This window comes from Emydura macquarii, unplaced genomic scaffold (assembly GCF_026122565.2).
Source record: "Emydura macquarii macquarii isolate MOO-44397 ecotype Brisbane River unplaced genomic scaffold, CSIRO-AGI_Emac_v2 contig_1348, whole genome shotgun sequence".
Lineage (NCBI taxonomy): Eukaryota > Metazoa > Chordata > Testudines > Chelidae > Emydura > Emydura macquarii.
In genome coordinates this window covers 11810479-11838262 of record NW_027131485.1, presented here as the reverse complement: position 1 = coordinate 11838262, position 27784 = coordinate 11810479, and the positions used below count along the sequence as shown (strand labels likewise).

Sequence of the window (27784 nt, the reverse complement as noted above, 5' to 3'; positions counted from 1 at the left end):
ATTCCTTTAAAATCACTGGGGCTAATGTAGAAATTAGGAGTGGTTTCCAATTAATATGGATTCATGTTACGGGTCAGTTTTTGGCTTGACTTGGTGTATGAATTAACAGCCCCTCAGATCTTAAATATCTGATAGCAAATCTGTTCTCCTGGAAGTGAATTTTTGTTCTGCCATAGGACTGCCAAAGTCACTATGAATTTCACTTCTCAGGATTATGGTGGTGTGATTCAGGGATTATGAGTTGCTTGAATAAATACAGCACCCTATTTTGAAACTGACAAAGTTATGTGCCAAGATTCTCATGCGGTGTTCTTCAGGACTGTGTTTGAAGGCTTGTGTAAATTACTCTAAATTACCTGCAATTTGTTGGGAGTTGCCATTTCTAAGTGCTTATTGCCGCTGTGGCTATCAGAGGAAGCCTTGATTATCCTGAGCTTGTAAAGTATAATTGACCATTTCTTAATTGTTGTCCTCTGTGGAAACAATATAATTACCTATAATGTAGAGCTTTTTATTTGCTAGTGCTACAAATAGGAAACCAGAAGAGTCTGCTTGCGCTGAGTTTGGGGACTCAGTTATGAAAGGTTGTTTACAAGCGTGATTTAAAAAGTATTAAGTGCCTCATTTTATTAACACTGGGCACTTACATAGTGCTTTGCAGCTTTCAAAGTACTTTACATAACTTAAATGTCTGTAAATGTCAGTGCATGGATAACTGTCCTACTTGATTAAAACAGTCACTGTTGCAATGAGTGAACTCTTTCAAGATGGCAGCAGCTCCTTTTCTTACTTCTCAGGTAATCGATGCTTGCATCGTGATGCCTCAGAGCGGTTCTGGCACAGGCTGGAGAAATGCTACAGTGTGATTAATCAGAGCGCTTGGTGATGTTCACTAAAACTGTAGAGAGAAACAAATTAATGCAAAAATCAGCAGCTCCAAGGGAGCCGCGGAGTCCAGGAATCCCCCTGGCATCCTCCATGGTACCAGGGTGAGGTCTGAAAAGGGGGTGCAGAGAAGGAAACAAAGCTGTACTGCAGCTGCACGGAGGGTACTTCCGTGCCTCCCCCCACGCAGCTGTGGCAGCACTATTAGCCATGCTTCTATTGGCCCAAAGCTCTCAATGGTGCACCAAGTGCATGCTGGGAGTTGCTGCTATTTAAGGCAGTGCTAGTTGTCCATGATTTTCCCTCTGGCTCACCGGCATTCTGGAAGTGGGAGGAGGATGCTGTTCAGTGTGACGGCTCATCCCATCTCTAGCCTTACCGAGGGGGACCAAAGCGGGGGGGGGGGTGGTATTCTGGAGGCAGGACCATCGTACTTTACTTACTTTCCCCTCTGTGTGGGCTCACCATGGCTTCCCTTGGGGTTTGCTCCCATCCTGCATGCAGCAGCAAGGTGCACCTGTGCCATGATCAGCTGATACGCCCTAACGAAGGGGTAATGCATGTTGCTTTTATCGGATTTCCAGACCTATATTTTACTTTAAAACCACTTTTTAAACCTGGTTTTTTATCGATCGCTGCTTGAAGTGGCCGAATACAATTTCTGTTTCACTCTGGCCTTGCTTATGCAACATTTTTCTGGAAGTTTCCTATAGTAGTAATGGTGAAAGTGCTGGCGTAGACTTGCTGCTAGCATCCATGTCATCTAGCCTGAGCTGCTTCATTGGTAGAACAACTATGGGGAAATTTGGAGACTGAGTGGGAGAACATGCTAGTGTAGACAGCCTATGTGGTAAATTATCAAGGCTTAATGTTCTGAGGTAATGAGTAAATAAAAGGAAAGGTAAATAAAAAGTGAAAGTTAAAAGCTGTCTCATTTTCTGCTGAAGCACTACTAGAAACTGTGCCAAGAAAGGCTGTTTTATGAATGACTCTGCTACCACCCTCGTGGTTTTCCAGAACATTTCTCTTGTGGTTTTTCTTATAACTTATATTTTTTGCTTAAACTAAGTCAATAGGTTTAAAAAGCCCTCTGTTTCTTTTGTCACTCAAACATCTGTTAAGTTGTGGCCGCATGGCAGCATCTGCCAAAGTGTGTGGATGACACAGATGCCTGTCACAAGGGTGCAAATGGAGAGCAGTAAAAGTCCCCTTTGAGGAATTTTTAAACAAAAACTTGAAATTTAAAAAAAAAAAAAAAAAAAAAAAATCCCCTTTTACTAAATGTAGTACATGTACACATGCAGTTGCTTTGGGTTTGGATTTAATTCTGGGCTGTTACGCCGCAGCTGGGAAATGGTGTGGATTAGCTCACAGGGAAGGGAGGGAGGGAGTCCACTCCGCAGTGAATCTATTGAAAGATTTAAGGAGCGATATTGATACCTGTCTAGTGGTCATTGCTGGTGCTCAGCTAGAAGAAGGCTGTAGGCTTCAGGAGTGGGAGGCTAAAATGTCCTGGGGGACAGAGGGTTAAAATGGAGACTGAAGTCTCAGAGCATTTTACTTTGGTCCATAAAATGTTAAATTGAAGAGTGTCACACACTTTGATACCCCAGGCCATGCTGCCCTGAGCCTTCTTCAGGAAGCATATGGTATTCACCTCCTGTCTTACTTCACACCAGAGGCCAGCCAATTTTCAGCATAACACACAATCTTAACTATTTTATTGCTTAATTTAGGCCATAAAGTGCCTTTGATGTGTTGTGCAATGCAAAGTTCATTCTGGGTGGAGTAGCTATACAGTGTTATAAAATAAATAAAGTGCCTGGCAGGAGTTTGAAACCCCATGGCCAAACCTCTTCTATCCACAGATAAATTGACTGTTGAGAGAGAAATCTTGCTTAATATCTAACTTTGGGTAACTTATTTCTCCAGAGGCCTTTCATCTCCAGTACATACTGGGTTATCTGTGACTTCTAATCTGATTGTTTTAAGTGTGATCAAAGAAACCCGGAGAATACAGTTTATTTTCCCACTGTTTGAATAGAATGTTGTTTGTACAATGCATTACATCACCTGTTCCTGCTGCTCCTGAATTGTGCACCAAATGTTTGTGGTATAAATAGAATACATAATGGACTTGTAGGGGGTGATGAAATTTGTCCCACTTATGCAGTAAAACAGAGGTAACTAAATGAATCTTTTCTTCAAACTCAGTTCTACCCTGGCACACAATAATGTAGACTGGGAATAATTTAAATAATTGATTTGTGAGCACCATTTAGCTGAAATTAGGCCTTGTAGAGGGACTGTCCTAAAAATGTGTGGAGTTTGCATGTAGGGAGGGAGGGAGATTCTTGTAGTTTAAATTGCTGAGATTCTTTCCAGGCTATGCAGAGAAAGATTTCAATGTTCTGAGCTTTGAATACAAAATGAAAGCCCTGTGCTTTACTAGCAGTATTATCTGTGCAAATACACAGTGCCTGCTACTGCACAGTCACAGAGAAATTGTGTACATTTCAAACCAGGGGCATTAAATCTTTAAGGGGGGATTTTCAAAAGCTCCTGAGGGAGTTAGACCGCCACCTCCTATTGACTTAGAGTAGGACTGGAGCTCCCAACTTCCTAATTGGTTGTCTACACTGTGGCCTCTGGAAATTCCTCAAGTATTTGCGCCAGGACACAAATGTTTGTTCTTTACCTTTGACACATCCTTAGTGTAAACCACAAATGTTGTACCCTGGAACAAGCGCTTGGAGGGTGTCCACATTAGACTAGCCTTTACAGATGTGTTCAGTACCTTGAGGTAATTGGCAAGGTAAAACACTCCAGTGCAAGCACACCTTATGTTGGCACCTTGGGCATCCCACCCTTAGTGAACAGGTTGCATTTTGTTTAGAAGAGATCTGAAGTATGCCAGATGGTCATGTTAAACAGTTTTAATGACAAATGGCAGTTTTATCTTTAGTAACTAGCACACAGTACTTTTTAATTTTGAAGTGCTTTGGAAACCCTCTCTAACAGTGCATAGTTATCATCAGAAATATTGAACATGCAGAAACGGGGCATGCCAAACTTTTTCCCAAATATCCACTAGCAGAGGACTGAACATTCTCATTAAAGGTAAACAGGAACTCTGAAGATGGGGCACCCCACCAAGGAGATCTGGGGCAATAACCTAGTGAAAAGCCTGTTCCCTGCCATCTTAGTTGCTGGGAGGAGACGAGGATATTGGAATTTCTAACCAGATGTTGTCCACGGCCCCTGTCAGTGTTACAGTCTCTCTTGTGGGCCCCTGGCAGGTTTCCAGCTGGAATGAAAGCAACACCTAAGCTCTAGCTTATATCTCCAGCCAGGCCAGCGAGCCAAGGTTTAAAGCACCACCAAAATAACTAAATCAGCTGTAATTAACAAGTTTGGTGATTCTGGTGAAAGTCTGCATATGGACACACTTATTTCAGAACAGACATCCTATTTCATTTGTGCTTAAGTAGGTTAAAAGAAAAAAGGTACAATTGAAATAGGACATATATTCTGAAACGTGCCAACACAGACTTGCACCAGAATAGCCAAAGGTGTGAACAGTAGCTGATTTCAGAGATGCCAGGTGGGAAGTGCACTGCTGGCAATTAGAAAAACCAGAGCTCTAAGTTGAGCAGACTTTACACTATCGCTTATGTTGGCAAAACTTATGTTCAGGGGTGTGAATAAACCACCTCCCTGAGCGACACAAGTTACACCAACGTAAGTGCTCGTGTGCACAGCGCTCCTGCCAACATAGCTTCAGCCGCTTGTAAAAATACCATCTCCGCATCTACAGGAGAGCTCTCTCCTGTCGGCATAAAGCATCTTCACCAGATGCACTGCAGTGGCTCAGCTGCATGCACTGTACATGTAGACATGGCCTTAGTCTGGAATTCTTTGACACGTGATAAGCATGGAGTCCCCCTTTCCGCAGACCTTTTAGTCACTTCTCATGGTATAACCATACTTCCAGGCTTTAACAGTATTCAGACGGGCAGCCAAGCACAAATTTAAAGTGATATCCTCTCCCTTCATGATCCTCCTGGTTTGCAAGACTATAGCTTAGCACGTGGGCATATATCCTGCTCCAGCAGTACTTCCAGGCCCATGGGTCCAAGAGGCTGTGCAGGAACAGCCCGTGTCGTGGGAATAAGTTCCTCCGTCCCACAACCTGCACCATGTATTATCTACCCAGAATGCCTTTCCTAACCAGCAGCTCCCACTCCCATGCTGTCCTTGATAGCTCTGCCCCTTTGCTCATGTCTCTTCCACTTCGGGTAGCTGTGTTCTCATAAGTACTGCTCCCTCAGCCAGCTTCTGCAAGGACTGCTAGGGGAGGCAGAGCAGCAAACAGAAGGACAAGAAAAGAAAGTGGTGGCGAGGCTGAGTGAGCTGTAGGAGCCTGACTCTTCTTCCTGAGCAAGCATCATTCCTGCAGAGCTGCCTGGACTCACAGACCCCCAAATACAGCTACAGCAGGATTTATACTCATGCACACTTTAAGTCTCTGTATTGCAAAGCATCAGGCTAAGGCCAATTTCCCTGACGGAGCAGTGTTCCCTTTTCTTCTTTGGTCACATTTGTTGTTTTATTGGTTCTGGGATTGAATCCATGACTGGAATTGAAATGTCACCTCTGATGCAGTGTGCTGTATGTATGTCTCCATCACATAGGTTGGTCTGAACGTTGTGGATTTAGGGTTGTGTGTAATGTGCCTCAAGTATGAATCAAAACACTAATGATTTTTTTTTTTTTTTAACATCCCAGGCATTTCTGCTATGTTCACCTTATAAACAGTACGGGGGTGTCCCATTGCCCAATAAAAAGCAGATTAGGGTAGTGGAGAAAAATGAATGCTTCATATAGGATGACTGTCTGCTTGAGTTTCAATAGGAACTGTAAGCCAGATGTATGGGCTAATTCAGGCAAGTAATTTGCTCTGGGAAAAGACTAAACTTCCTAAAGCTGGATATTGGAGTTAAGATGTTTCAGAGGTAGCCATTTTATTGCTGTCTTCAATAAACAGCATCAGTAGTATGTTAACTTCTACAGATTCTTTTGGTTTTAATGTAAACATAGGAACATTTTTATCTGGTAGTGTTGCTCTAAGCACAAAGTATTTGTAGACAATAATTAACTGAAGACATACCTATAAAATTAAGGACATTTGGTGAATTGCTGCTGTTCCTTTAATTCAGCCCACTCCACATGGGCCACTCTTCCCAAATGATGATGTGCTCCTTGTAACACGTACACGGTTCATGTACTAACAACGTTAGTAAACCAGTTTAGAGATTGAGTGCTGCCTCCCCAGGTGTCTTCCTTGAAGTTAAATCTGGGCAGGTGATTTGATATAAATAAGAAAGGATTTTGAGGATCTAATTGCGACAGATATGGCAAATTTCTGCAATATCTTTCGAAGATCTTACGATATTAAGTTTTCAAGTTGTGGGCTACAGCTAGTATGTAATTCCATGGAAGAGGGTGTGACCACAGCTTGTCCAGGAATTAATAACATTCGGGGATGATTAGGCAAACTCACTCAGGTTGTAACACCTCCAGAGAAGTACCATCATGTGGAAAGCCTCAAATATACTGGTTCAAAGTGGATTCTCCAGAGACCGACAAAAAAAAAAAAAAAGATATTTGGATACATAGCCTGAATTTAAACTGACTCTGGGCCTTCTTTTTGATCCACCAAATGAACCCAAGGGAGGCCCCAGTCCTTCCTGGGAAGAGAGGCCCCAATCCTTCCCGGGAAGGATTGGAAGGACTTTGGCTCACTGAGGCCCCATAAGACTAATGGGTGACTGCTGGTAAGCTTTTTGGCATACATATAGGAACTGTCAGAGCTGTGTGGTAACTTGTGACAGTGGGCAATTATAACTGTTCACAGCCTTTGAAGAGAAAGCACAGTGCACTGGGCTGTTCAGACAGTCTGGCTTGCTGGGGATATCACAATGAAAGCAGAGAACTGTGCAGCCTGAAAAATGTAGTCTGAGAGAGAGCGGGAAAGATGGGTCTCTGCCCAAGAGAGGTGATGCCTGAGGAGCCGGGACCCTAGAGCGGGTGCCAGTGGTGAACCACAAAAGGGAACTACAGTTTGTTACCCTGAATTATGACACTAGCTATTACCTAGTATCCCATTATATTAGGAGGATCTGCCCTCAAATAGTCAAGACTATTCAAAGCCTGTATCCTTCTGGATTCTCCAACTGTAATGACTTTTTTCCATCTCAGGATGGCTGGGAGGCTGCACCCTGTCCTTGTTACAGTGATCCACACCTCCATCACTTCCCGGTTGAATTAGTGTGACTCACCATAATTAGGAATGAGTGCACCAAAAACAAAAATTCAGTGTGGCCCCAAACGCAGCAGTCTGCCTGCTCACAAAGAGCATATTGTGCAGGTGGTATATTCACTACTGTGGCTCCTCCTCAAATTCTGACTCAAATTCAAGGCCAGAGTTCTCTTCTGTTTTCAGGCCTTTTATACGATACTGACCCAACAACTGAATAGACTGCCTCTCCATGGTCACAGTCTCAGGGATAGCAACATACTTCCCAAACAATGAAACTCTCAGTCTTTAGGGTTAAAATCCTAAGACTTGGGGACAGAGCTTTCCTGGCAGCTGCCCCATGACTGAGGGATTCTCTTCCAAAGGGAGCTAGAATGGCCACAGATCTCCTTGTCTTCAGAGCAAAGCCGCCTTTAGCTTGGCTTCCCACAGCAATCACAAACAACAAGGGAAAGGAGTATGGGAGAGTTGGTGGTGGTAATGGAGGGGAGGATGCTAGACTAGGAGAGGGACTCTATATTTTTCTTATGTTAATTGTTGCAAGGTTTTCACTATAAATGCATTGACAGAATATTGCCTAGATTCCCATAACATCCATCTGGTTCTATGTCCCCACTTTTTTACGTTGCTTTAAAAGCTTTTTCCAAAGGTGTTTGCTCCTGTGACTGCTGTTGGTGGTGTTTGCTATCTTTCTCTCTCACCCTGTTTACTTGTAGCCAGCCTTCCATTCTTTCTCTGAGCTGATCTACTGCTTGGATAATAGTTCCTTCCAGCTGGCAGATGGAGACTGCTCAGAATCTTTTGGAGGCATTCCTTCATCTGTGAGGTTCTAGCCATCCCATAGACTGCGGTAGCTTCTCTCTCTCCAGCAATCATTGCCCTGGCAGGCTGGCTGTTTTAAAAGAGAAAAGAAGTAGGGCATGGAGGCCTAGAGTATAGTCACATTTGTGTTAAGCTGCCACTGCAGTAATACAGTAGGCCCTTGGTGCTACATATATTGATTCCCTTCACTGGTGCCAAGAACTGGAGCTGTCAGTAGTATCAAAGGAATAGTAGTGTGAGACTCTTGGGTTCTTGTATATCCTCAAGAGGTCATTGCAATTGTTGTGAAATCTTCATACTGCACCCAAATCTAAACCCAGTTTGATCAGAGCTAAGAAAATGAGGATTCCAGGTATCGCTACATCCTGTCCCCTAATTGTCACCAAAAAAGGGAAGTTAGAGACAGGGTGGTGATTAGCGAACTTTTCAATGTCAAGAGATGGTTCCTTGGGCCTAACTAATACTACTTTAAAGAGCCCTGTTATGCTTAATCATAAATCATGCTTAATGAAGTCATGTGGCAGGGGGAGGGGTTTTTTCACTTCACAATTTTTTTGTCTGTTAGCAAGAAAACTTTAAAATTGTATCTATTATATAGGCGGAGCTGGCAGCAATTCCTGTAGGTAAAGTTGACTAACCCTTCTCATTATATAAAAAGCCCATTTTCAGTGGCTTATAACTTTACCTAACTGTAACTGATCAAGTTGCAGTTTTCCATGCTGGGTCTCTGCCTAAGGCTGAAATATTTTGGAAAACTTCAGCAAAAACAGAGTTATGGAAAAATACATTGTTTGCCAATGGTAAAACAGAACAAAACTAAGCCTTACAGCAGTTTCACTGAGAAGCTTCAGTACTGCCATGCTTTAAAGCAGGGACTAGTTGTTTGCCAGATGAGTTGCCCTGGAGTCAGAGAGGTGCCTTTTGATGTCCCAGTGAAAATCCACTTTCTCTGCAGTTATTCCTCCCATGTACTGAGTGCTGCTATGGCACTAAAAGCAAGAAGATTCTCTCTTCTGCTCTCAGTGCTTCCCCTGTTGGTGCCATGCAGTATGGAGGCAGAAGAAGCAGCCTGAGTCGAATGGAGTTGGGGAACGGGTGGGTGGATGGGGAGAACAGGTGCAGAGGAAAATAGCAACATTGGAGGCAGGGTCAGAATGGGATGGTCTGGGAGTAGGACAGGGGCAAAAGTTAAAACTATTAAAGAACATTCCCTTCCAGAACCAAGAATAGAACCCAGAATTCCTGAGTTCCAAAATTCCTCTAATGTCCAGCAAATAGCAGTAAACCCTCTTGTGCAGGGTGTGTCATTCCCATCCAGTGACTGGTCCACATAGAAGATAACAGCCTACTATTGCCACTCTGTAAGCCTAAGTGGTAGAAGTCTGGACTGTGGATCTGAAAGTCCTAATCTTGCTTGTGGGAGTCACTCTAGTGGACACGATTGACAATTTTAGCTTTACAGTGTCTGTGCCTTGGGTTCCCGGTATGTAAAATGGGGATAATAATGCCTTCCTACCTTACAGGGGTGTTATCAAGGAAAATGCATTAATGCTTGTGAAGTACTCAGGTTCTACTGTGGTAAGTGCCATAAAAAAGCCCAAAGGAAATAAGTAAATCTGTATTCAGTGCAGGGTTTGGATGATATCTGGTGAACAAGGTATGGAACAATCTGTTGAATGAACTGGTTAAAAAGAAATTTTGAATACCTTCTGTTCAGGGAGCATCATCCATCCTGTGCCCTGAGTAAGGCTGGGGTTCTATGGAAAAAATAGCATGTGATCTTATAATTAAATATGATACCATAACGTATATCCACAAGGAGGCCAAATTAAGATTGAAGGGGAACAAGAAATCCAGCATTTCCTAACTTTTGATTGCTTGATTTTTGCAACCATAATATTTTTACCATAGTTTTTGTATGCAATATCTAAAATTAATTTTTTACAAGTAAATATTCAAAATTATAAACAAAGAATAAACAGAAGTATATTTCGTCCACCACTGTTTTTCCCTAAAACATTCAACAAAAAGTTCCCAAAGTCCAGAATATTTCAGTTTTATCACATTTACTTGTGAACGTCTGTATGTATCACACATAACTGATTCATATATTTGTGTGAAGTCTTGTTTTCTGCACATGTGGCATTGTTACTTATAGTTCTTGTGCTCCATGCCCTGCTTACTCTTAGCTATTTCAATCCCTTTTCTCCCTCCACAGTATTACACTCCTAGTTATGATCACTTCATAATCAGGTTGGACTTCAGTGTGTGTCAGTGGGTCTGTCTGTCTGTGACAATTTGATCTCCCTCGCTCTCCTCCAGTGTCTGGGGATTGCTGTTCAGAATTCAGCTGTCCACTCACAAGGAAGAATGATCAGTAAAGCTTCACTTTAAATTTACTGCAATCCATGACAGATCCCCTGCTCTTCAGATGGTAGAACCAAACAAAAAGGCAGCCTTCTATCAGAACAATGGCTAATGTATTTGGAACAAATAGCATATTTTCTGCATTGTCACTTCTTTCCTTAAATTGAGGAACCAAACTGCTTCTTTTAAGATAAAGTTAGGCAGGAATGAAATGGGAGTCTGAACATCTATATAGATCTCTGTTGATATTTATTGTAGTATTTATATAATATATCCCCACAACAGTGTATTCCAGATGAATAGATACTGTGGAATGTGTGTAATAAAGAAAAAACCACATACATCACCTGGTTTAACTTGAGGACCAAACTAGGAAAGCCCTACAGTGGATAGAAATGAGGGCAGCTGTCAAAATATTGCTTTATTTGTATGGAAGCTACAAAGTGCGTGAAGGGCCCGAGGAAGTAACAGTAGGGAACGCATTGACAGTAAGACCAGTGCTGGACCAACACAGAGGGACATTAACATGACTGCCTGCATCTGAGATAAGTGGGCTGGCTTCTCAGTGATATGACAGAAGCATAAAAGGAACTTCATCTCCTTACATGAACCTTTCCCCCAGATCTCTGCTGAGGGTCCTGGCTGCTGTAATGTACTGGTATCCTGTCTTTACTGTTGTTTTAGCTGCTGAGGGAGTTGTGTGTGTGGGTAGTCATTATTTTCCTCACTTAGTTATTTTGGTCTTTTTCCAGTTTATTTTCATAGCCGTTTAAACGAGGTGAGTTAGTTCCAGGTACCTTGAACGGCTTAATAAATGCCTGTGGAGATGTGGGCAAATTCAAGAACTGGGCATTTTTCCTGCAATTCTTCCTGTTGTGTAGAGGTTTATGACTGACATGCTCTTTTTTCATACTTTGATGGGCTAAGGATTTGGATCTCTTGCAGTGTACAATTCTTTACAGAATTCATATTTATACGCTCTAGGTTTACTGGAGAGCTATTAAGCATAGTGCACTGTTGATAAATGAGAAACAGTCTGATGCCATTGGAATCAGTTTAATTTTTATATTTTTTCGTATCTATTTTAATTTCAGAATGCAGCCACCAAAAACAGATGTGTCCTGCAAGAGACTTGCAGTTCTGACCAGTGCTGGGATATGCATTCGTGAATTGAATTAGAGTGTTACTGCTATGCAGAAAGCATGTATTCATTTTCTTCTGGGAAGGAGGCTGGCTGGATACCTTCTCAGAGCTGGAAGGTAGCTACCTCAAGAGTTCCCCTGTCTTGCACTTTTAGCTGGAAGGTACAGTTTAAGAGAGCTAATTGAGGGTAGGGCCCGGGTATATATTGGGATAAAAGGCTTAGGTGAAATGGACAGAGACCTAGACGCTGTTGCTTGAAGGCCTTGCACCAGCTACAGAGAAAATATTCCTCCTTTTTGGAAGGAGATCTGTTGTTGATATCCTTGTCAGGATAACTTCTATATACACAGTTACTACTTTGGGGTATCTCTTTGAGGTTGTCTGTCGTTAACATGAGCTGAAATCTGAAAATATTTTCAGCCCATAACGTTTTTTGCAGCTCTGTTTTTTGCTGTATTTGTCTCCAGTGAAGACTGCTTCTACACAAAGCAACCCCCGTAGTTATTCATACCTACACACACTTTCTAGGGGCCTGCAATTGCTGCCAGTCCCTAATAGGCCTTTCAACAGGAGAGTGTCTATAGCACAATGGAGATAAGTCAGTTCAAATTGAAAAGGGGGTGTCGGATTCCCAGCCCCCAGGAGAGACCAGAAAAAGACTTGTGTATGATCTGTGTTTACTATGGGCACTGAGGTGTCTCAAGAGTTAGGCTCCAAATGCTATAGCAAATTAAAAGCTTTGTGTAGCTTGAAGGTGTTTTCAATTGATATCCATCACCACTATTTATTTATCTGATCCAGCATCCTCCGGTGATTCAGTTGTGGGAGCTTGTGGGGTTCTAGAGGACTACTAAGAGAAGCCTGTCCTGTGAAACCTTAGGGTATGTTCACGCAGCAGGGAGCCTCCTGGTCCAGATCAACAGACTCCAGGCTAGCAAGGCTTGTGCTCTAGAACTAGCTCTGTAGATGGCACTTTGAAGTTGCAGTCCCTAGGCTTCAGAGCCTCAGTTGCAACTTGAAAGCACTGCCTCCATACCTATTTTTAAAGCGCTAGTGCTAGCCTCACTAGCTGAAGTCTGTTGACCCGGGCTGGAGGCTTGCATGGGCTGTGTAGATATACCCTTAGAGGCCCTGCCTCTCTCTTTGAATGAAATTGCAATCAGCTGCGACACTCGATCTAATAGTCCCCAGGTTTATATGAGTGGCTGGAGGCAGGGAATTCTCTGGACTCTGAAATATCCTTTCCTGGTCTGTCAGAGCATGGATTTGGGGTGGTCCTTAGGCATCCTGCAAAGCTTATCAGTTTACCAGGCTTTTTTGGAGCTGAGACTGAGGTTGAATTAGGCATTGAAGACAAGTTTAACGTGGTGGTTTGGAATGTATTTTGGGGGAGGGGTCATTTGACCTACAGAGATTTTAATGACTGCGCAGGGCCTGGAGCCTGGCTCATAATAAATAATTAATAGAAAGGGGATCCAACAATTCTACATCTCTTAAAAGAAACCTGATGGTTTAAAACAGTGCCAAAAGTCTACTAGCTGTTTTATTTCGTCTTTAATTTTAAAGCATTTCAGAGATTTTTGCTTGAAAGTGGCAGTGAAGTATTAACCATGTGTTCACATTACTCCTGCGAGTCCTTCATAGAATGTATGAGCTGCATGTTGACCTGTTTGTACCATCAGAAAAGTGAAGTAAAGACAGCGCAGTATCTTTCTTAATCAGATCAGTTTGGACAGCGAATCTCCTAAAATCGTTTTCTCTTTAAAGAGATTGTGTAAATAGGGCTAACCGTGCTATGCTGTGTACCCCAAGTGTCAAAGGCAAGAAGGGCATTTAGCATTTCATTTACTTCAGACCTATTCCCTGGAAATTTCAGGTCTCTGGTTCATGTTCTGTGCTAGGCATGTCACTTCTACCATGGAAACCTGCTAGTACATGGAGCTAGAAATAGGTTGGATAAAAGCTATTTAAAGTTTTGCCAAAATGATACAATATTATAGTGGAGCAACAGCATTTAAGGTTGAGTTGCTTATTCTTTAAAAGTCAACTGTTCTAAGGGCCCTAAAATCCATATGATGACACAAATTTTCTTAAAAGTTATTGTATCTCCTGGGGTTATGGGTAGGATTAGTGATCCAGCTACCTTTGCTACACGTGGGATTCCAACTATGGCTCTGATCCTCCCCAAACTGGTATCACCCCTCAGAATTTATCTGAATTTATCATGGCTCTGAGTGCCCCTGTGGGCAATATTGGAAAATATAGTGATGGTAAAGTTTGGAACTTGGGGTCAACACAGGCTACATTGAGGTGCCTCAAAGAGTGCAAATGCACGTGTGGAGCAAGACGTAAGCCTGAGGGTTTGTGGGCACTTTGATGTCACAGTAACTGGGTGATTCACAGGGATGTGCCGTGCTCATTGAACCCAAGCTGCAGCCATGCACTGAGAGTTTGAGCCCTTCCCTTGGCAGTTCTCAGAGAATGTTGGTTGCACATACGAGATGCTCTGCCTCCGTTCTGTGGGGGATCCTTTTGGAAGTTTTGCCCTAAGACGACAATGTCTGGTTTCAGAGTGATAATGTGAAGTGCCCTAAAATCCACATGCAGATTTGATTTTACTTCAGAAGTATTGTCAAGGAAGTTGGCACGAATTTACATAGCGGGAAGATGAAAGACTTCAATAAGCAGTTAGGATAATGGAATCCTGATTCATGTCCTCACCTTTTTTCTGAACAATGGGACTGTGTGTGATTGAAGGAAAGCGAGCTGCTGGATCATTTGGTCAAGAGGCTCCTGACACACAGCCCCATTAATGTGAGTTGCTGATAATACTACTGGATTCTTACAACTTTTGGGGAGCACAACTAGGCAATATGGGGGGATTGAGGGGGGATGGGAGGAGGTGTTAGAGCAGTGCAGGGGTTTGGGAGGTTCAAGGTGGGCACTCTGCCTTGACACAGCTACTGAGGGGCCAGTACACCACTGGCCAACACCCTTTATTAGTGTCAGGGACCAGCCAAAAGCTGTTTGATAACTAAAGTGTTGAGGAAGAACTGAGTAGGGTAGGGTAGTTTTTCCAGTAGGGTAGTTTTTCTGTGATCCCTAAACGAATAAGGAATTGTCCTCAAAGGGACCTTTGCTCTCTGAGGGCTCAGAACCAGAGACAATGGAACCAGAAGGAAGAAAATTTGGGCACCCTCCCCTCTAGTGACATACTTAGGGGGAATAGAGCGGAGCCATCTGTGGTCTCCTCCCTCATTCCCTTACAAATACTCCAGTCACTCCCTACGGTTGGTTCCTGTGATGGCTCAAGGGCTTGTCTTCCCTCCACTGATCCCTGATATGGGGAAGGAGCCCCAAACTCCCCACCTTCCCCAGACTGCCTCCAGCCTGAGGAAGAGCTCTGTGTAGGTCAAAAGCTTGTGTGTCTCAACAGAAATTGGTCCAGTAATAAAAGATACTGCCTCCCCCACTTTGTCTCTCAAAAGGAAGGTGACACACAACTCATCAGATCTGTATTGGTGTTTTGTACTCCACGAGCCAAAGAGATGCCTTCTTTATTCCTTTTTTCTTCCCACCACAAAATCTCCCCATCCCCATTGTATCTTTAGGCAGTTTTATTTTTCAAGCAGCTGAGGGCATTACAAACAATGGAAAGCAAGTGCTTTTATAACAGTATATATTTAAAAACATTTGACAGTGCCTCTCTATCTAAAGTAAAAAGAACAGAAACCCAGAATATCCAGAAAAGTGAGATTTGCCTTGAGAAGAAGATTACAGTGAATCTGGACTCTGCTCTGCTAGATCTCTGGCTGGCAAGGAAAACAGTGTCCTGTGTTACCTATTTTCTGTACTACTGCATCTGAAGAAGAGAGCTGAAGTCTCTCGAAAGCTTATGCCTGCAAATATTAAATTTGTTAGTCTTTAAAGTGCCACAGAACTCTCGTTGTTTTTGCTGTATACAGACTAACACAGCTACCCCTCTGGAAGTGTCCTATAATTAAATCTGCCTTACAGAGGACTTGATAATCTTTTACAAAATCTCTTCTGCTTTTGCCGACTTTGGTCAACGGAGGTCACCGTACGTTGGTAAGATGTGCTGCTGTCTTCCTCCCTGCTTTCGGACCTTCATCTAATATTGCTGGCTATTTGCCAGGATTTATTGGTGAACAGCAACCTTTTCATGCACATCATGCATTCCTCCATCCCAATAGCTCTTCGTCTCTATACGTTTGTGGTTCCTCCACCAATCCCCAGGATTTTTCACTTTACATTTTAAGTTTATTTTTAAGTTCTACCTTTTGTTAGTTTCTTCTCCAGCTTTTGAAGTAGTCTCCTGGGAAAGTCTGGTGCATTGCAGTTATGAAGCTGCAGAAGTTTGTAAGTGGTGGCAAAAATTCTTAGATGAATTGCCTGCATATCTGAAAATTGGAAGGACCTGCTCCTAAAGCCTCAGAGGATTGGTAAACATACAGATAAAGGACAGCGTTTCTTTCCATACGAGATCAGTGTTGCATTGGGAAAGCACAACATTCTTACTTCCCATTTCTTTCAGATTCATAAGTTTTTCAGCAGACACATTACTGGTTATTTGCATTACATTACGGCCTAGGGACGCAAGTCAGGATCAGACCCCACTTTGTTGGGTGCTGTACAACACCCAGGGGATGAGGTCCCAACCCCAAAGAGCTTTTAATGTAACTTAAGACAAGACACAACAGAACATTAAAATACAAGGGCAGGGTAGAGGGAATGTAGCAGTACTAAGGCTATGTAGTTACATAGCTCTAAACTATTTTTAAATGGTTCAGAAAAAAATACCTTTTATTATACTTCCCATCCTTAAGCATCCATACAGGATCACCTCACGGATCACTGAAATGTAGCCACTCTGGGGCAAAAGGGGGCAATTGTTTAACTGCACTCAGCAACTGTGCCAGAAGCATGGGGAAAACTGCAAGGGGAATTTGAAGTAGGCAGAATGGAATTGCTCGAATGTGAGTTTAGCCAGGAGAGCACGATTAACACTCTTTCCATTGCACCAATATCTCAGGAGAACATTAAGCTGCAGCAACTAAAATTAGACATTTTAAAATCAACAAGTCCGGATAACTTGCATCCAGGCGATCCAGGAGTTTTAAAAGAGCTGGCTGAGGAGCTTGCTGGACCGCTGATGTTGATTATCAGTAACCCTTGGAACATGGGGAAAGTTCAGAAGACCGGAAGAAACCAAACGTGCCAATATTTAAAAAGGGTAAACAGGATGATGTGGGTAGTTATAGGCCTGTCAGTCTGACATCGATCCTGGGCAAGATAAGAGAGCGCATTGTATCGGACTCAATTAAAAAAGAATTAAAGGACAATAATATAATTAATGCCAATCAACATGGGTTTATGGGAAACAGATCCTGTCAAACTAATTTGATTTTTTTAAAATGAGATTAGAAGTTTGGTTGATAAAGGTAATAGTGTTGATGTAATATACTTAGATTCCTGAGGTGGTTGACTTAATATCACATGACATTTTGATTTAAAAACTAGAAAAATATAAAGTTAACATGACATATTAAATGGATTAAAAGCTGGCTAACTGATAGGCCTCAAAATGTAGTTGTAAGCAGGGACTCATCATCGAGTGGGTGTATTTCCAGCGGGGTCCCGCAGCAATCAATTCTTGGCCCTACTCTATTTAACATTTTTATTAATGAGATGGAGGAAAACAAAATAATCGCTAATAAAGTTTTCAGATGACACAAAAATTGGGGGAGTGGTAAATAATGAAGAGGACAGGTCACTGATGGGTAGCTCTCTGGCTCGCTTGATAAGCTGGGCATAAATGAAAAATATGCAGCTTAATACAGCTAAATGTAAATATCTACAGCTAGGAACAAAGACCGTAGGCCATACTTACACAATGGGGGACTCTATCCTTGGAAGTAATGATACTGAGAAAGATTGAGGGCTTTTGATGGATAATTGGCTGAATGCGAGGTCTCAGTGCGACATTGTAGCCAAAAGATCTAATACAATCCTTGGATGCATAGATGGGGGAATCTCAAGAAGGAGTAGAGAGGTTATTTTACTTACTGGTGCAACTGCTGCTGGAATATAGTGTCCAGTTCTGCTGTCCACAATTCAAGAAGGATGTCGATAAATTGGAGAAGGTTCAGAGAAGAGCCACAAGAATTATTTAAGGATTAAAAAACATGCCTTATGGCAGTGGTGCCAAAACATTTCTGGTCACGGCCCCCTTCCCCATCAATGATGGAATCTGTCCATGCCCCCCTCCATTATTGCACAGTTGTGTCAGCAGAGGAGTTTGGGCTGGGGGCAGAACTGGGAATGAGGGTGGAGCTGGGGCTGGAGCTGGGTTGGGGCTGTGGCCAGGGACCGGGAGTGGAGCCGGGCCTAGGAGCTGGGGCTGGGTGGCACTCCCTCCCTGCCTCCTCCACTCCAGGGGCTGGCCTGGCTCTCTCTCCCCCCCCTCCCCCCCGGCACGAACATTCTTTCATTTGCCCCTAGAGGGGTGCACCCCACTGTTTGGGGACCACTGCTTTATAGTGATAGACTCAAGCTGCTCAATCTTTTTAGTTTAACAAAGAGAAGTTTAAGGGGAAATGTATGATGTTTGATCATGCCCACCTTAACCAAGTGATGCAGATCGCTCTGTATCTGTGCCCTGTTCTCATTATTTACCACTGAAGCAGTCTGTGTGTCACCTGCAAACTTTACTGGCAATGATTTTTGGTTGTTTTCCAGATAATTTATAGTTATTAAAGAATGTATTATTATTATAAATCTATTACATAAATAATATATTAAATAACCCCACTAGAAATACCTCCCTGTTGGTGATGATACTTATCCATAACATGTGCTGTATTGATTTGGTATGTTACCACATTTTTAATCAGCAAGTTGTGTGATAGAAAGTCAAGTCCCTTACAGAAGTTCAAGAATATTATATCAACAGTTACCTTTATCATCCAAACTCGTAATTTCACCAAAAAATGATACGAAGTTTGTCTGTCTAGATGTATTTTCCAGAAAGCCATCTTGATTGGCAATAATTATTGAGAGAGCCAGTGTGGGCGAGGTAATATCTTTGATTGGCCCCCTTGTTGGTGGGGGATACAAGCATTCAAGCTACTGAGAGCAGACCTGAAGAAGATCTCTGTGTAGCTCAAAAGCTTGTCTCTTTCACCAACACAAGTGGGTCTAATAAAATGTTACTACACTCACCTTTTAGCTCTCATTTCCTGGGACCAACATGGCTAGAATAACACTGCAAACAGTAATTATTGAGTCACACATCAGCCATTCCATTGTTTTGCTTGGAGTTGAAGTCAGGCTAACATGCTAACAATTACCGAGACCATCCCATTTAAAATATCATAACAGTACAAATAAGCACCAAAACTAACAAGTTCTTCAATAAGGCTCTGCCAAATGGGGCCTATCTGAAGTGGACCTCTACCCGTTCTACGTCAACCACAAGACCCACCTCTTTTTTGCTTTAGACACTGGGAAACTTATGCCTTCTCCTTTTAGTGTGACAATTTTAGGGTGAGGCAATATCTTTTATTGGACCAACTGCATTTGGTGAAAAAGACAAGCTGTCAAGCTCCACAGAGCTCTTCCTTGCATTCTCTTCTCTTTTGCTCCACCTGAAGAACTGCAGGGAAGTATGAAAGGACTGAGCCAAGGTTGTATCACTTGCCATACATTGTCTTCAGTGACCCAGTTCCCTGGTTTCCTCCAGTGTCCATAGCTGCACTGTACGTTCTGCTTCCAATTGGTGGATACTTGCATGGCATAGATCAGGCCCTAAAATACATGGCACACAACAAAAGTCTGTGTACTGAAAAATGAAGAAATTTGGATCTATTTTTATGCCAATTTTATCTCTGAAGGGTTCATTCTTAATCCTACAGACTGCATCCCAAGTTACTGAGTTTGCAGAGAAATGTACTTACCAATTTTTTTCTGTAAACCCTTGTTTTGTCAAACAGAACATTGGCAAGCAATAAGTAAGTCCGTGTTTGTCCAATGTCTGGCTATGCCAGGAGACTCCAGATCTTCCCTTGGAGTGGATGGAGAAAGGGAAATACACTGCCATTTCAGAGAAGTCAGGGCAGCGAATATTGCTTCAGGCAGAGTATTACAAAGTAGCAGACTGAGATTGTAGAATTGAATTTTCTTGCTAGAATCCAAGAGACTTTATTCAAATGATTCCCAGAAGAGAGTGTTCTTATTCATTGTATCCCAAATGATTTATATCTGAGTTGTTAAGATGGGCCTCGAATCCAGTGAGGCACTGATTTTTTTTTCTGCTTAGTGTGTCCCCTTCTTTTTACTGTTTCATTGCCTGTTTGTAGAGGTTTGCCTGGATCTCCTAATGCAGAATGCTGGTGATTTCAGAAATTAGTGAGGAACAAGGCTATGAAACACTCTCATCATCATGACTTTAGGTAAATATATTATCTGAAAACCTGGATCCTGTTAGAAAGGTTCCTTGCTGTCTGAAAAACAAAGTGCTTGCTTGCCTGGTTTAGTCATTAAATGAATCTGTGGCTTGGTTGAAACTAGCAGTAATCAAGAAAAGCTGTTGAAATCCCAGGATTAATTTGATAGTTTGCAGGCATCGGTATTTGTAAGCAGAGTGGCTGCTTTCTTTAGAATATGAGCAGACCATGTATAGCCATGTGCTTCCTTCCCTGTTCCTCTGTAGTGCCTCAGTGACAGGCTTTTGGAACTAATTTCTTTCTGGGAGCCTCTTTCACCCATCAACCCTTGCTGAGCCTGCAGACCAGACAAGGGGGATGGTCTTTTCTGAGGGCTGTGCTGTGCTTTGTGAAATTCTGTGAAGCTTTCCCAAAGCTGGAGATCAGGGAGCTGCTTCCAGCTGTTTATCTCATCTGCATTTCATCAAATGCCTTTCCTGAAATCAATATGGAGAAAGAAGAGTGAAGGGTTTAGTACCAAGCACTCGCTTGGCATCTTTCTCAAGGCTTTTCCCATTTTGTTTTTCTTGGTTGTATTTATTTTCAACATAAAAAGCTACAACTGGATTTAGGAACTTTCTGATATCGTGCTCTTTTCTTCTGTGTGGCAGGAAACTTCCTATTTGGATCCTGTGTGGGTCTGAATCTTAAATTCACCCCCAAACCCTATACATACACAACCCAACACCCAGACATGTCCACTTTAGTTCCAACTGAATGCATGGGAGTCCTGTACAAAGGCTCCTGTGCTTCTTTGTGAAGATGTGGCCAGGAGGTGCTATCTTATCTCCCTCCTGTAATACAAGGAGTGGGGACTGGCAAGATGGTGCTGTCTCACCTTCCCTGTGGGGAGCTGTCACTCCCATGTGTCATCTTAAATGGCTGGCTACTTTGTATGGTGAAATTCTAATATACTACCTGCTGCACTTTGAATGTCATTTCCCTGTGATAAGCTATTTAACAAGTAAAGGGGAAACATTTCTCCTGTATGAATTTGTTTCAAAGCTCTGCTCAAATCACAAGTTATGTTATTAAGGCAGACATCACTGATGTAAGCCATGGAGGCAGCCGGTTGGCACAGTAGTCTTTGGTTTTCTGTACCTTGAATTGATTTGAATTTAGTTCTTGTCTACAGTGCTTTTCTACCAGTAGTGAATTTATAGTTACGGTCGCTCTGAGACGCCTTGTAGAACCTACCTTTTATCTACTTGTAATCACTGTAAAATCCTTCTCTGCAGTGCATATTGGAGGGAAGCTGACCTGGTGCATGTCCTGCAGGGCACGAGGAGAAGCAGTTGTATGCATCCATAAATGATGTCTGTCTGCCTTCGGGTTCATACATGCCATGGCTGAGGGGCAGTATATCTGTCTAGGTTTTTCTAAGGTCTCTGTTGCGTGTTCAGTTACTGAAATGTCTTTAATGGAAGCCTGACTTTATATTTTGCTGTTGCAGTGGGTCTCTATGCCAGTTGCATGGCCTTCATCAAAAAATTGCCCCCTAGAGGGGCTAGGGGGTTGTTTTAATACCTATGTTGAGGTAAGAGACCCCCACTGGTGGATCCTGGGAATTTCTTCTGTGACAGAAGTTGTGAGGACTCTGTTGGCCAGTGCCTCTGTGTAGTAATCTTAGAGGTCACTGTAATGGTTCTTTTGTATGACACCTTCCCCTGGTGCTGTCCGGTAGCGCAAGTAGTGCTTTCAGAATGGGGGACACTGGCAAACCTCACATTTCCTTGTTTCATGATGTTTGAATTTTAAACTCTTGCTCTCAATTGACTGTATGGTCGATGTTACAGAAAACATTCTCATTTAATGTCAATGTTTTTGTTAATCTGTCATAATACACAGAAGCTATGTTTTTAAAATGGCTCAACATTCCTTGTGAGTCCAAGCTAACTTGTCCAAGTGAGTGTGAACGGATACCATGCATCTTAACTTTAGCAAAGCTTTTGATACTGTCTCACAGGACTTTCTCATAAGCAAACTAGGGAAATATAGTCTAGATGAACCTGCTGTAAGATAGATGCACAATTGGTTGGAAAATCATACTCCGAGAGTAGTTGGCAATGGTTCACAGTCAAACTGGAAGGGCGTATTAAGTGGGCTCCCACAGGGATGTGTCATGGATCTGGTTCTGTTCTGTATCTTCATAAATGGTTTGGATAATGACTTAGTGAGTATAGTTATAAAGTTTGTGGATGATACCAAACTGGGTGGGATTGCAAGTGCTTCGGAAGACAGGATTAGAATTCAGCATGATCTTGAAAAATGGGATAATTAGATTAAAATAAATAGGTTGAAATAAAATAAGGACAAATGGAAAGTACTACCGTTAGGAAGAAATAATCAATTGCACACATACAAAATGGGAAATGATTGTCTAGGAAGGAGTACTTTAGAAAAGGATCGGGGGGTTATAGTATAGATTACTAACGAAAGATGAGTAAACAAAGTAACACTGTTTAAAATAAAAGCGAACACTATTCTGGGATGTATAAGCAGGAGTGTGTTGTAAAGAACACCTGAGAAGTAATTCTTCCACTGTACTCAGCCCTGATAAGGCCTTAATTGGAGTACCGTATCCAGTTCTGGGCATCATACTTGGGGAAGGATGTGGACAAATTGGCGAAAGTCCAGAGAAAAGCAACAAAAATGATTAAAGGTCTAGAAAACATGACCTGTGAGGAGCGATTGAAAAAATTGGATGGTCTAAAAAAAATACTTAATACTGCCTCAGTGCAGTGGACTGGACTAGATACGAATCAAGGTCTCTTCCAGTCCTACATTTTCTATGGTTCTGTGATTGTTGGAGGCCATAAATGTAGAACAAAATGTTATGCTGCTTTGATTTCAAGCCCTCTTCCTAGGACTAGTGGTGCTGTGGATCAATGATCAAAAATGCATGTATTCCCTCTGTTTTGGGTTTTTACTTTAACTCATTTTCTTTTGCATTCAAGTATTAAGCATATGAGTTTTTTAATCCTAAACATACAAGGGAAAGATGTGCAATTTCAGATGAAGATCTGAAATATATTCTGTAGTAGCAAGATTAGGTTTATACAATTTTTAATTAAAACTTATACCTGGAAACAGAGTCTACTCTTGAATTACACCAGGGTAGATAAGAATGCAAACAGCCTAACTCCCGCTCATCAGAAGTGAGTGTTTAGTATGTATAGAGGCATAGTCAGTTGAAATCTCTGGAGTGTTTTTTCCAATTTCTTTGGAACTTTGTAGTCATATCCTGTTTTCTAAAGTGCTCGTTTCTGAGTAGGTTCGGTTGGGATATATCAGCATACCTGAAATATTTGGGATAATCAGATCTTTAAAGGAAATTGCCAGTCTTAATGGACAAATCAATGTTAAGTATTGAAAATCAAATTATGCCACCTGTCTTTTAAGAAAAAGTACTTTTATTGCAGATTAGATGCAAAGTGAAATACTCAAGCCAAAACTTCCATTTCAAAAGCAAATTCCCGACATGCTTCTAAGTAGTTTGTTTTTCTGTCCTGCACGGCAGTGTCTTTTCAGTTCTTTTACAAAATCCGTGCCACTCTTCTCAGATGCACTTCTGTGCACAATGACACAGTTTGCATCCTACAGTCTCTGTGAATGGAAGCATCAGTTATGTGGGTCTTCAAAACTGGCATATTCATAGCAGTGCACAGGCGTTAAAAGACCAAGAAACTCAGGTTCCTAGAGCCCTGTATCTAGGTTCTTTAACTCTATTTTAATACCTTCCAGTAGCAACTAACACTCCCCGTGTGCTAGTCCACGCTACAAAGGCTTGGCCACTAGAGTTCTACCAGCAAAGCTTCCTAGTGGAGACCCCGTTTGTACTAACCAAAGGACTTCTTTTGACAGTATAGTTAAACCACCTCCCCAAACAACGTTAGCTTTATCAGCAAAAGGGCTCTTGTCAGCGTAAACTGTGTATAGGCTTGGGGGGAGGTTGCTGGCATGACAGTTGGCTAGGGTGTGGTTTTCTTTTTACACTTCTACCCAACAAAACCATGTCAGCAAAACTCTTCAGCGTAGACCTGGCCAGTATAACAGTTGACTAGTATACCGCCAGTGGGAGTTGACAGCTTTGTTTAGATTATTTATATATAGGAAGAAGAGAGCTCTCATCTGTGTTGCATTTTTTTGCATCTTGTGAGGGTGGATAAACATAGCAGAATATATTAATTTGCAAACAGAAGGGGTTGTCTTTTTACTAGCTTTTTTTAAAAATAGCCTGTAAATATAAATTCCATGGCAGCTGCAGACTGCAAAGAAGAGTGTTTAGATTTGCAGATGACAGACTACTGTTCCCTTTCAAACTCTCTAGATGTTTTATTTTTTTTAGGACCAAATTTTGATGAGATGCCTTTCTGATGTTGAGTGGAGTGATTGTATTGCTTTCCTTACATGTGACAAGGCTAGAAGTTAACTTTTTGATTTCCATAAAGAACGGAATAACCTGTCCAGAGATGATCTGATCTTCTAAGGAAGCCACTTCTGCCTAAAACTGCTGCTGTTAACCTGACACAATGATAAAGTTGACACACACAGTGGCATCTGACCACACAGTCTATCTGAGAAGGGTTCTGGACTGAGCAACTCTGAGGATTTGCTGTCATATTATCAAATGAATCCCCAGTTTCAGCCTTTGGATTATACTTTTTGAAACACATGTGTAGGCTAAATCCAGTTGGGAGGAAAATTAGTTAGCTTTGCTTCTTTGTAGCCTGTTTCACTTTCAGCTCTGAAAGGTGCGGGTGCTGTCTTTGTGAGTTGTGTGGAGCTGGTGTGCCATTGCTCTCAGCACTAAACAGTCATGCACAACAATTAGTGCATGAGAGACCTGTTTTATTTTATCATATATTTGAATGCTAAACCTTTCTGTTCAGCTGCTAGATAAGTAATCTCTTTCTCTCTTTAATGCCAAAATGTCCTTGTAGATTTTATTCTAATCTCTTGATTAAAGGCAACTCCACCATTTGGGCATTATTATCAGATAATTGACAGCACATGATATTTAAATATGCCTAGGGAGTTACCCAAGGTCATGTAGCATAGGATAATGAGCGCACATTTTTATTTGATTGGCTGACTATGACAGTAAAATTTAGCACTACATGAAAGATTATTATATGCTGTCCTGGATTCTTAATGTATCTAGCAGGCAGCTTTCTGGGTTTGATACTTTAGTACAGAACTGAGACTGCTGTGAAAATCTGACTCCATGGGATAATTACTCACATGCTTGGTAGATGTAAATATAGCAAACAAGAGGACTCTGTTTTAATAAATTTTGTCAGCCTGAGAATCAGCAAGCTATTGTTTCTAAAGGCATCTTTTTTCAGGAAGGGGGCAGACACATGATAATGTGTTCAACTAAAGCTTAATTCTTCACAGAGACTACATCAATGAGGTTAGAACAGCTTTCTCTGAAGGGTTCACTGGTGAATTGTTTCAGTTGAAACAACGTGGGCCGCACCTTCCCAATTGTGAAGACACACATTAAATTTCTTTAAGCTGCTGCTTTTTTGGGGGGGAGGGAGTAGGAGAAGAATCTATCTGTTCTGTTCAAGGAGAAGCATCCCAAACTACATGCAGAGCAGTTGTTCTTTTCTCCCAGAAGCTAGTCAATTAAGGTATCCACTTGAGAAATCAGAACGAATGAGGGATAGAGCATAGGGCCTGCAGAGAGAATTTGTATTTTTGGATTATATTCCTACTGTGGCTGCTGCACCAGTAGATACTAGGACGCACAAGGCGCTTTATAAATAAATGGCTAATGAACAATGAAACAAAAATGTAACGTGCTGTTTAGATTGAAGCCTTGGTGTTTCACAGATGTAACAGACTGCTTCATTAATATGTTGAAGTGGAAAAGGCAGTTGTGTGTTGAAAATCTTTAGCATAGGGCTTGAAACGTTTACTATTGAGAAGGTTTAACCAACTAGCCAGAGGCTGATATGAAAGGCAGGTAGGGAACACTGAGATTCAGGGTAGATTGCAAGGCTTCTAATTAGTGTATTGTTCCTAGACAGTGCTCAGGGGGTTCCATCTTTCATATTAATCGCTGTCTAGTAGGTGACAGTAAATATGAAGTCTTCTCTTCTCTCCTTTGACCACTAAAAGGGACAAGGAACTTTATTCTCCCACCCCCCAACTTCCTGGTTGCTGTGAAGGGAATTATGAGCTGCAATAGAGGCACAAGGCCCGTGTTCAGGCTTGGGAAGACAGCACTGCATTGGTCCATAGATGGAACGTTATCTTTGCAGCCTAATGCCTAGAAACGTCCTCTTTAAAATGAAAGCTTAAATTCTGCAGAAATTGTTAACTTAGAGGGCCCTCATCTTCAGGGAAAATTTCTGACTTGCCTTTTCAAAACTTATAAGAGGTGTTATAAACTCAAACAAGGAGGATAAGCAGGTATTTCATGTGGCTAATCGAGCTCTTGAGTGGCATTGCAGCAAGGAGCTGTGAAGTTTCATTGTGCTTTGTCATCTGTTAAGAAAATATTGTCTTTATTTTAGTGTCTTCTCTTTCCACCAAAGCCCTCATGTGTTAGGTGTATTCTGTTCTTTGTAGTAAAAGCATCGTTTTCTGGGCAAAAACAGGGTCTTTATGTGAAGATGGCGTATGCCAGCCTTTCAGGATCTCCATCTCTGGACTGTGATACAGTAGAACCTCAAAGATAGGAACACCAGAGTTACGAACTGACCGGTCAACCGAAAACCCTGTGAAACCGAAAACTTTGTGAAACCGGAAGTACTGTAAGCAATCAGGCAGCAACGGAGGGGAGAAAAAAAAAAGCAAAAGCAAATACTGTGCAGAGCAGACACAATCCGGGGTCTGTGCTGTTCCTGTAGGCCCAGGGTGCTGATTCACTCCCTCTCACCTACCCTACTTGGAGGGGGAAGCTGCTGTCACTCCCTCCCTTCCCTACTCCTCCTCCAAGCCCAAAAGAGCAGCTCATGCTGCAAGGAACTGAAGGTTGCAGCCAAAGCCTGGCCTGGAGCTGGAGTGGGAGTCAGCTGCTCTCTGAAGGAGTTTTAAAGAGCCACAGCCTGTGCACCAATGCGGCCCAAGCTTTGCCTGTGGCTGCGCTCCTGGATCCTGCCAGCACCTCTGGGAGTGTAAGGGGCAGGGGAAGGAAGGGGTGCTGGCAGCCGGCTGGCACCCATTCCCTGCCATGTGCTGCCTCTGGAGCATGGCAAGCAGTACATGGAGCAGGGCGAGCCCTGGGGAGAGGTGGCTGAGGGCTGGGGCTTGTAGTGCGTGCCAAGGGTGCGGGGCATGGCCGTGCCTCCCCCCCCCCTTCAACCCAAAGGCAAGAAATAGGGCAGGGAGCTGCTTGCAAACCAGGCAGTGCTGCCCAGTGCCATCTTTGCAGAGATCTCTCCCAGCCTCAGCTGGAAGACACTGACTGCAGGGTACTGTATCATAATGTTTTGTTCAGAGTTAAGAACGTTTCAGAGTTAATCCCAAGGTGTTCATATCTTTGAGGTTCTACTGTATTAGAAAGACCTTCTAGTGTGCTGCCTGCTAGTACTAAAGGAGATAGCTCTCTGAAATGCATCCAGCCTTACCACCATGCTCCAGAATGTATTTGGCTGACTCTGTGTTACAGACACGTCATGCTGGAATACAGAAAGCGTTTCCAAAGTACCCTACTTGGTAGATAATTTGGGGCTCGAAGAAATTCTTTTCCAAATCATGTTATCTTTCTTACTCTTTTTATTAAAAGCAG

At 42.3% G+C, this 27784-nt stretch overlaps 1 protein-coding gene across 4 annotated transcripts in view; it reads left to right on the top strand.

The window, feature by feature from the left end:
- Positions 1 to 27784, top strand: part of AXIN1 (axin 1) — a 132507-nt gene that overhangs the window by 24034 nt on the left and 80689 nt on the right. The window lies entirely within an intron of this gene.